This window comes from Neovison vison, chromosome 3 (genome assembly GCF_020171115.1).
Source record: "Neovison vison isolate M4711 chromosome 3, ASM_NN_V1, whole genome shotgun sequence".
NCBI classification, from domain to species: Eukaryota; Metazoa; Chordata; class Mammalia; order Carnivora; family Mustelidae; genus Neogale; species Neogale vison.
Window position 1 is genome coordinate 137,981,440 of NC_058093.1, and position 11,173 is coordinate 137,992,612.

Consider the following 11,173-nt stretch of genomic DNA (forward strand, 5'->3'; position numbering starts at 1 on the left):
CATTTGCACAAATGTCACTATAATTTCCGTCTCTGCCCTTGAGTAGTGCCCCCCCCCCATACCAGCTCTGGACTTGGCCATATGAGTTGCTTTTGTCAAGGGGCAATAACCAATGTGACACAATCACAGGCTTGAAAACTAGTTGAGCATTGGGCCTTGCTCTCAAGGGAAGGAGACCAGGAAACTGGAGGCTATGAGGTCATTTGGAGAAGAGGTGAGCCATCCCAGCTGAGGGGGCTAGACCACCCGTGAGTGAGAGAGGCCATCTCCTCAGCGGGCCGGAGCACCCGAGAGGCCCCAACAGAGCTCAGCTGAGCCAGTCCAGACAAAGCTCCCAGCTGACCCACAGAATCATGAGCTAAATACAAGATAAATTGTGCTGTACAAAGGTATTTCCTTTCAGAGAAGCTTATTATGCACCATAAGCTAAGTAATAGATACCTGTGCCCTTCAATAAAGATAGCATTTCCTCCTAAAGTTCCCAAACATGTCTAGCAACTGCACTAGACCCAACATACCCATAAGCTGTTAACTTTATGAAAGAACTCGAGTTCTTTTCTTTTTTAAAAAAAGATTGTATTTATTTATTTACGTATGTATTCATGAGAGAGTGAGAGAGAGAAAGAGAGAGAGCATGCCCAAGTAGGGAGGGGAATAGAGGAGAGGGACAAGCAAAGTCTCCGCCAAGCATGGAGCCCAATGCGGGGCTTGATCCCATGACCCTGAGATCACGACCTGAGTGGAAACCAACCGACCGAGCCACCCAGATGCCCCGAATTTATTTCTTTTCCATATTTTAAATATGATTTATGATTTATACTTCAACAATCCAATTGTTACACATATCAAAGTGCATGAACTTTCCCTCAAGTCAAAATTTAGTAATAAATTATATTTAGTAGTGAATTTTAGAGTTTTATCTTGATGCCAGTCTAATGAAAAGGTGATGTCAACAACGTTTACAACTTGCATAACGTATTTCACGTTTCCAGAGGTTGTTAGTTAGACAATTGCAACAGCATTCAGGTAAGTGGGAGGGTACATGTTCCAATACGCCTCTAGAGTGTAAATTCTATGAGAGCAACACTACTGCCTGTTTGGTTCATTGTTTATCCACAGCACCTAGAACCTAAAACACAGTAAGTGCTCGATAAATAATTTGTTCAGTGAATGAATGGTTATGGACCCAAAATACTTGCTTTCATGTCTAGCTCTCTTTTGGGTACTGTGAAAAAATGCATTTACCCCCCACATTTTCTATTCTCTATTAAATGGATTACTTCCTTTATTCTACTGAGTCATCTTTCTAGTAAGGCGACTAATGTCAAAAATGCTCAAATAACTCCTTTTTAGAAGTACTATGTTAATTTTCTTAAGTACTGCAGCTCATCAACCATTTCAAAGAATTCGAGATTGCCACAACTTGTATTATTTCTGCTTATATTCTTTTTAATCTAGCAAGGAAGAGAACTCTCCAAGACCTCTAATAATTGATAAGGCCCTTCATTATGCATAAGGCATAAACCACAGTGGTGGACAGAGTCATCTTCATGTGAGTGAATGTCAATCCACTCTCAAGCTTGGGCTGCTGCATTAGGGATACGTGTTGGGAAAACCTGGAACAGCTTGGGCTGTGGTTCAATCAGAAGTTATTTCTACCAGAAACTGCTGAATTCTTGTTGTATAGCTAATGATTGCCCTAAAACTGAATTCTTAGCTCTGCCTGCACTTTTGAGTCACTCAGATCATTAAATATATATAGATCTATTTCCTATATGGTATATGTATAATGGGTATATGGAGGGGACTCTCTGGACCACCATCAATTTTTCTGTAAGCCTGAAACTGCTCCAAAAAGATAAAGTCTATTAATTAAAAGAAAGAGAAGAAAAAGAAAGATACTCCCCCCGCCCAACATATTCACACTAATGCCTAGTCCCCAGACCACGTGAATCAGAATCAGAATTTCTAAGGCTGGGGTCTGGGTATCCAGATTTGATGAAATCTCCCCAGAGGCCTCTAATGGGCAACCAGTTTCCCGAATATTCGCCTTAAGGGTACTGCCACTTTCCTGGATAATAGAAGTAGCCCCTTGGTGGCAAATGGGTAAGGAAGCTTAATTTTGCTTCAAAATGTCTATTAGTTGCTGAGTGCAAATGAGGAATAGAGGTGTTACAGGACCAGAGTTGAGCTCATGTCTGGAAACAGGGAAGCGCTGCTGAGCAATGCATTAATCACGTGCTTACCAGAGACTCATCTAAGAGCGAGCCCTGTTGAAATCAGCAACACTTTGTTTTATTGGAACCTCAGGTGCCTGTCTGCGCCAGATAATGGGCTTGAATTTAGCAACTCCCTGCACTGGGGGTTCAAGGAGACAGTCCCCCTCCCCCATATGTTTACAGTGAGATAGTCCGGGGTTGGCTCAGGGTCCTAATTACGGTAATAAGTGAGCATCCTTCACAATAAACGGCACACAGGATCCTAATTAATGAGCTCAGTTCATCTGAAGTAAAGAGTCCGCTGACTGCGCAAGAGGGATGCGTATCAATCAAGCCGGAGCCAGACGTGGGATCTGCGGAACGTGTTCCATTAATGCCATTTAACATCTTTTATCAGAGGCTTTCAGAGCACTTTATAAACACTAGCTCTCGCTGCACTGTTGGGAAAGTTCCTGATAACGCGCTGGCTGTCAGCCCGCCAGCGACCGCCTTGGGTCACCCCCGGGACTTCCGGCTCGTCAGCCCCTGGTGGCGCCTGGGGACCCTCTGGGCTCCACTCCCAGCTCGGACTGGAGGAGGGCCCAGGAAGGAACCGCGGCAGTTGGTGGAGGGGGGGGTGGTGGTGGTGGAGAGAGTGTGTAGAAAGGGCGGTTTGCGGTCCAGTTCTGACTCACATGGGCGCTTGAGGCCGATCTCAGATTTCAGGGTCTCCACTGAGAAGTCATGATGATTCCTCACCCCGGTTTCACGGGGCTGCCTTGCTCCGCCAGCCCCTTCCCCAGGCGATACACTCACACGAACTCTTGTCAAGATTTAGTCAAGGCGGATGAGGATCCTTGTCAGGACTCTGCCTGCACGTGTACGCAGCCTGCCAGCTCCTTGCACAGGGTTGAGAACTCAGTTGGCGATCGCTGTGACTATGACTGGTGTTAGGTTTCCTTTATCCCTTGGTGTAAGGCTGGCCCCGAGAGACCGGTTAGGGACGATGGTGGAATCCAGGCAAGAGGGCCTGGGGGCCTAGCTCAGACCGGAGGGCAGATCTGAGAGCTAAGATTCAGTGTACTGATTGGCTGCCGTTTAAACCTGGGGTGGACTTTTTTGACTCTTGTTTCTGTCCCATCCAAGATTCCCCATTGTTTTCTTTCCCCAGGCCTGCTGTGGCAAACCCACACACTGAGAGCTTCAAGGAACAGAAATCTATTCTCTCAGGGTCCTAGAGACTCAAAGTCCAAAACCAAGACTCTCTCTCCAAGGATTTAGGGAAGAATCTGGGCCACGTGGTCCTTCCGCCTTCCTGTGGCTGACAGCTATCCTTTTTTTTTTTTTTTCTTTTCTTTTAAAGATTTTATTTATTTTTTTGACAGACAGAGATCACAAGTAGGCAGAGAGGCAGGCAGAGAGAGAGAGAGGGAAGCAAGCTCCCTGCTGAGCAGAGAACGTGATGCGGGGCTGCATCCCAGGACCCCGAGATCATGACCTGAGCTGAAGGCAGAGGCTTAACCCACTGAGCCACCCAGGCGCCCCGCTGACATCTCTCCTTGGTATTCCATGACTTATAGACTCCTCTGTCCAGCTACTGCCTCTGTCTTTTCATGGTGTTCTCTCCTGTTTCTGCGTGTCCAAATTACTTTCTTCTTTTAGGAAACCAGTTATTGGAGTAGGACCTAATCTAATGGCCTCTTCCTAATCCAATGGCCTCTGTAAAGACCATCTCTAAGGTCACATTCACAGGTATCAGGGATTGGGACTTGAACATAGTTTGGGGGGAAACACAATCTACAGTGCCCTTCAGGAGGTTTCAAGCATGGCAAAGACAATACAGTGGCCAACAGTGTTGATTTTCTTTCATGAGTGCTAATTGCCATCACCCCCCCAGATGCCTTCTTCCCTTCCAGTGGTGTGGGAAGGAGGGTCCTGGCAGGCAGGATGGGGTAGCTTCCCACTTGAAGTGAGTGAGCCAATGTTTGAGCCCTGAAGGGGCTCCGGAATAGATCAAACCCAACAGGCTTTGGAGGAGGAGACAGGGATTCCCTTATCCAACCCTCCCAGGCAAATTCCAGCTGACTGCCTTCTCGCTACTTAACAGGGCATTAAAACTGATGCCTTATCATCTAACAACAGATGTCATTCCTGGTTCTTCTGGAAGTAACTTGTCACATTTGCTGATATCAAGTACTTTAACAACAAATGCAGTTCAAATGCCTCAAAAGCAGACCTTAAAGAGTACACTCAACACCTGGGTTACTGAATCTTCCCGAAACATTTACTACTAATGAAAGTCAAGTCATTTGAATATTCAAATCCCTTTTCCTAACACACAGATCAAACTACCATTAAAATATTTCTTTTTGGCACTAGTAAGTTTTCTGATGGCCCCTCAGATGGGCAGAACGCTGTAAGACCCTTCTCAGGGCACTGGCCTACCTGGGGATTTTCCAGTTTCCCAGAGTCAACACCATCAGCAGGATTATAAATGATGGGAAATGGGCACGAGAGAGAGAGAGAGAGAGAAAGAGGATGATGTGAACTTTCTGGTTTGGGTAGTTAATGGTAAGCCTGCCATTTCAGCAAATGGCATATTAAAGGAGAAGTTGGTATGTGTATCATGGGGAGGGGTCAAAATGAGCTCAAGTTGGGACATATTGAGCTTGAAATGGGTGTGGGACATCCAGGTGGTGATGTCTCGAAGGCCAGTGACTATGGGTGGAAAGTACTGGAATGATATCTCTACTATAGATGTTGACTTAGGCATCATCAACATTTGATGGTACCTGAGGCCAAAGAGTGAATATGATCACTCCAAAAGTGTGAGGATAAAAGAGATAAAAGAGAATCCAAGGTGGAACTGGGGGTTCCCAACACTATGCACACAGGAAGAGCGACCATGAAGAAGCCTGAATGGAAGTCAGGGAGTGACTCCACAGATAGTAGATACATCAGAAGTTTGGTGGGACAGAAGAGGGACAGGAACAATTTGAAGGAGGAGGAGGTCAACAAGATAAACTCCCGCTTGGTGGTCCAGGCAGGTAAGAACTAAAAAACATGAGTTGAATTTTAGGAGAAGGAGGTTGTCGATTGATTGTCCGAAGGTAGTGGCTGAAGAGTGAAAAAATAGACTCTACAAAATATAGAAAATTATTTGAAGGCTATTGGCTAGAAAGAGTTGACAGAGAGAGAGAAAGGAAAGGCTTGAAGGTCCAGGAGAGAAAGAGACAGGATGATAAATGGAGTAAAGCCCCTGAGACGGTTGGGGATGATGGGATCCAGAGCATTGGACTCAAGAAAATCTCTTCTTTCTTTTTTTAAAAAAATGTGGTAAAACACACTTAACATTAAAGTTACCATCTGAACCATTTTTAAGTATACAGCTCAGTGGCAGTAAGTACACATTGTTGTGCAAGGATTCCCACCATCCATTTCCAGAACCTTCCTCATCTTGCAAGATTGAAACTATACCCATTAAACAATAATTCCCCCACCCTGTTGCCCTGTTTCTCTAGCCCTGGGAAACCAAGACTGGACTTTCTATCTCTATGAATTAGACTTCTGCATGTACCCCAAATAAATGTCATCGTACACTATTTATCCTTCTGGGACTGGCTTGTTTCACTTAAAATACTGTTTTCTAGGTCCATCCATGCTGTAGCGTGGCTGACTTTTTTTTTTTTTTTTTTTTTTTGAGGCTGAATATGTTTTCTGGAGGCTTTTTTTTTTTTTAAGGCTGAATATTATTCTATTGTATGTGTACACCACATTTTCTTTATCCAGTCACCCCTCTATGGATACTTCTTTATTCATTTGCCCCTCCTTGGACAATTGCTTCCAACTTTTGGCTATTGTGAATAATGCTGTTGTGAACATGGGTGTACAGTTATGTCTTCTAGACCCTTTCAATTAATTTGAGGCTATACAAAAAGTCACTTTTTTTTTTTAAAGGTTTTACTTATTTGTTTGAGAGAGAGACAGTGAGAGAGACCATGAGAGGGGAGAAGGTCAGAGGGAGAAGCAGACTCCCCATGGAGCTGGGAGCCAGATGTGGGACTCAGTCCCGGGATTCCAGGTTCATGACCTGAGCCGAAGGCAGTTGCTTAACCAGCTGAGCCGCCCAGGTGCCCCAGAAAGTCACTATTTTTTCATGAGATGTCTCCAATATCCAGACATCAGCCAGACAACTCTCCTGCCCTCTAGCTTCACTTCCTGAACCACCTAGGTATTTGCAGAGAGGCCTCTTTTCCCCTCTTCTCCTCTCCCCTCTCCTCCTCTCTTCTGCTTCTGATCCCATTTTATCTTATTTTCCCCATCTCTGTCTATAAGTAACTCAACTTACAAAGGTACATCTGTCTAATCTTCGCTGAGCACAACTTCACCATTCTGCTATAGACTGAATGCTGGTGTTCCCCCCAAATTCGTACGTTGACACCTAATTCTCAAGGATGATGCTATTTGGCGGTGTAGTCTTTGGGAGGTGACTAGGTCATGAGGGTGGACCCCTCATGAATGAGATTAGTGCCCTTATACAAGAGATGCTGGAGAGCTCCCTCATCCTTGTCCATCCTGTGAGCACACAGCGATATGACAGGCATCTGTGAACCAGGAAGCAGGTCTCACCAGACACCGAATCTGCTGATGCCTTAATCTTGGGCTTCTAGCCTCCAGAACTGTGAGAAATAAATTTCTGTTGTTTACGTCCCCCAGTCTGTGGGATTCTTTTACAGCAGCCTAAATGGACCAAAACACCCACCTACTCAAGAATTCCCAATCCCCTCCTGGTTCCCATGGCACATATGTACTCTTGGAGTTACCTTTCAATGTCGTCATAGTTGGGTTCATTATTCCCTTTCCAGTCAGTCTTATACCCCATGCTCACCTTTCTCTCATTCAAGCAAATCCCTGTTTCCCCCACATGCCATGCTTGTTCTTACCTCCCTGACTCTGTTCATCCTGTTCACCTACTTCCAAATAACCTTCCTTGTGCCCTTGGCCTGAGCAAACTCTGTCCATCCAAGAGAGTCTATCCCAGGTGTCATCCAAGCCCCATTCCTTCTGTGCTTTGGCAAAGTCATCACCAACCATCGCACCACATTCTCCTCTCTGGGCAGTGATTATACCTAATCTATATTGTGCAGGTTATACCTATACCTGCACTATATTGTGCAGGTTAACTGTTCCCTTCCCTGTGGGTGAGAACCATCTGACTTATGGGTTAGATTATAAAGTCCTTGAAGGCAGGTCCCATGTCTCTTAATACCTTCCCTGCTCTGACTGAAATAGCTGAAAGAGGTGGTGGGCCTTTGGCTGGACAACCGTCTCCTCGAGACACGGAAATAAGCTGGTTTAGTCTCAACAGGAAAGTAATAGGCAAAAGGTTGAGGCTGGAAAGGATTAGTGAGTCCTACATCAGCCCAGAAAGGAGAAGAAACTTCCTTAAGTGCTTTCAAGTATTTTAAAAAAATATTTATTTATTTATTTGTTTGTTTGTTTGTTTGAGGGAGGGAGAATGAGAAAGAGAGTGTTGTGCAGAGCAGAGGGAGAGGAAGAGAATCCCAAGCAGACTCCCGGCTGAGGGTGGAGCCCAACCTGGGGCCTGATTCTTAGGTCTTGAGACCATCACCCAAGCCAAAACCAAGTTGGCTGCCCACCCAACTGAGCCCCCGAAGCACCCCAAGAACCTACAATTATTTAGTGGCAGAGCTGTGACTTGCATTCGGAATGCCTGAATTTTAGAGCACCGCTTTTCTTTTTATACCACATGGGTGAATGTTTCGCCAGTGATTCCAGCAGTTTCAGGTTAAATTTGCTTCAGCTTGAGGTGGCAATCCCAACTCTGATTGCTCTTTGTGTCCTATACTCTCCAGTCATCTGAGCGTCTCCCAGCATCTTATTGTCATGTACACGTTCCTTCAGAGAATGGGAGGCAGAGTCTTGAAAGTGGCCCCAGAGACCTCCAGGCTCCTTTTCGAATACCTCTGTCCCTGGACAGCTCATGATCTCAAAGAAGCAGACAAACCTACTTGGCCACCTTATTGATAGTGTCAAGTTAGCTATCAACTAGATTTAAATGATAAAGTCTCATAGGACTTTTTTAGAAATGTGAGGAGTGGCGATAATCAAATTAAGGAATAATCAGATGGTCAGAATGGGTTTTAATCATTCATGTTGCAATGATGACCAGCTGCCAATGTTACCAGATTAAGCTTATCACTGTTTGACGCCAAGTTCCTTACTAAGGAACAAAGTTTATCCATAACCACTGACTCTTGGACCTGATGCCTGTTAAGGACTTTGCAGCTGACTAAGCAAATGTGGATTACCATAACAAGTCACTAAGTTATTCGTTAACATTAAATGGTAATGAAGTCTTTGCTAGGATTGTGGGTACAACAAAGATGCAAAATCAAACGTAGACCTCTGGAGGTATTTAATGCTGAGTCCACCATTGACTGAATTCCTTTGTTGTTATTATTATTTTTATTTTTTAAAGATTTTATTTATTTATTTATTTGAGAGAGAAAGAGCTAGTGAGAAAGCACAAGCAGGAGTAGCATCAAGCAGAGGAAGAAGCAGGTTCCCCACTGTGCGAGGAGCCCAGTGCAGGACTCAATCCCAGGATCCTGGGATCATGACCTGAGCCGAAGGCAGACACTTAACCAACTGAGCCACACAGGCACCCCAAATTCCTTTAAACAAATTATGATTCTTCTTATTTTCATATTGCCTCCTTTTCTGTGATAACATGTTTTATATTTTCCACCATCCTGAACCTCTAATGTAACTTCTCCTCTTTAGAACAAATCCAACATCTGAGTTGTTATTGTTCCTTTTCTAAAGTAGCCTTGTAAATCATGTAAGTAAGCAAAATGTTCTAGTCGCCCATGAAAAAAAAATCACCAATATTGTTATTCTCTAGGAGACAGACAGTGTGCTATAAAACAATAAATTCAACATTTTTTTATTAGTGGGATGGGAACATTTTATGTCACATTAGTTAATAATGTATAAATCTTTCTTTAAATGCTTTATTTTTCATTCTCTCTCCTCTACAGGTTATCATAAAATCATAATGTTGGAGTCATGTTAGTTTTCCATGGAAAATTCTCAAGATTTTGCCGCTATTGACAGTTCCCCTCAAATGAAAGCACACAGGTCACATGTTCTAATTCCATTATTCATACATTTGATACTACAGATGATATGTAGACCATAATTCATTTCTAGAAATTGTCATAAAGTGACTGTCATAAAGCAGGCTATAGTCTCACCTGGGAACCATGTTACAATTAGGGGTTACATTTCTGATCCTCAATGCAATATCAAATATGCAATGGATATGCAAAACATGTGCTATAAAATCAAATATACAAAACTATTAACCTTCTCAATTAATTAAAATAGTAATGCAACAAATTGGGCATAAATGTACTGTGGACATTGTACAACAGGCTTCCAATGGGCTATAAAGTGCACAAATAGCACATAAAAATTATGAGTGGTCCAGTCAAAGATGGACCTATTAGAAGCTGAAATCCACGTTAAGTCTTAAACTAACAATACTTCTGCATGTTAGGCTATGGAAAGGCTATGCATATTAGGCTATGGAAAGATGTTTCTGGTTGGGGGGTGGGGTGGGTTGGATGTTTGCACTACAAAACCCCCAAGATTGTTTGAAAGAACAAGTCTTGATTTTTGTGAATAGTGCTATTAGCAGTGGGGCTTGGAGGAGAGAGATGAGGACTGGGGTTCAGGCCCCTTTCATCAAAATCAGCTGCTTCCTATGAGCTCAGCAATGTACAAGGTACAGGCTTAGCCCCAGCTGAGGTCTTGGGACTCAACTTCCTTAACTCTTGAATAAGATGTTTGAGTAATGACCTTGGGCGCTAAACCTCTGTGATTCCACAGCCTAAAAGGGCCAATAAGGATGATTTGGATATCTAGGTTTCTTAAAAAGCTGTCTAAGGATGTTTAGAATAATATCTTCTCTATCTTCCTACATAAATTCACTTTCAGCGAAATAGACTGATGCAAAGTAATTCTATCCATGCTGGGGTTGTCTGAAAATATTTTAATAACCCTTCTGTGTGGGGACTCAGGATGAAGTTGAGGAGTAGTACTGGTATCTTGCAGAAAATTTTACTTAAGATGACCCAAGTGACCTCCTTTTGACCTTTCCTGTCTTGACTTAAAGCTACACAGGTAGCTGCTTGAGATCAGACTCTGAAGTCTTGGAAAACAATAAACCTGCTATGGACAGAATGTTGTGTTCTCCCTAAATTCGTAATGAAGCCCTCATCTCCAGTGTCATGGTGTTAGGAGTTGGGGCCCTGAGGAGGTGATTAACTCTTGAGGGTAGAGCCTCATGGGTGTGATTAATTCCTTTTATGAGAAGAGACTTGAGAGAAATGATTGTTCTCTGCTTTCTGCCACGTGAGGACACAGCAAGAAGATGGCCGACTGCGAACCAGGAAGTGGGTTCTCACCAGTCACTGCACCTGCCCGCACCTGGATCCTGGACTTCCAAGCCTCCTGAACTGAGAAATAAATTATGTTGTTTAAGCCACCGAGTCTATGGTATTCTGTTACAGCAGCCTGAAATGACTAAGGCAAAATGCTTAGAATTATTTTCCTAGATGCATGGTTGAACATTGTTAAATTAATTCACACTTCATTAGAAACCTGCAAAAATTAAAAGGAACTTTCCCTTTCTGACAGCATGCTGGGTTTGATAACTCTGCCTCTGAAACTATTTAAAAATTATTTCCAGATGCATCAATGGAGTAGCAAGAAGGTAGAGATACTCTCATACCACAAGCTAAGGAGAAGCTTTAACCTAAGAAGTAGGTAGAGCGCTAATCAACCTTTGCCTTGAGTGTCCGTATTGAAATCCAGTGAACTTGAGCTTGGCTTTCAGAGCCTTGCCGGGACAGTGATATTTGACAAAAGCCAAGACTGCCCATGGA

The 11,173-nt window shown here is 43.6% G+C and overlaps 1 long non-coding RNA gene across 1 annotated transcript; it reads left to right on the forward strand.

Moving 5' to 3' along the window:
• Window positions 1-1,398: 1,398 nt before the first annotated feature.
• Window positions 1,399-10,769, forward strand: LOC122901903. The gene is made up of 2 exons (XR_006383704.1): window positions 1,399-1,552; window positions 9,263-10,769. It is a non-coding gene; the product is annotated as an uncharacterized LOC122901903 (long non-coding RNA).
• The last annotated feature ends 404 nt before the right edge of the window (window positions 10,770-11,173 follow it).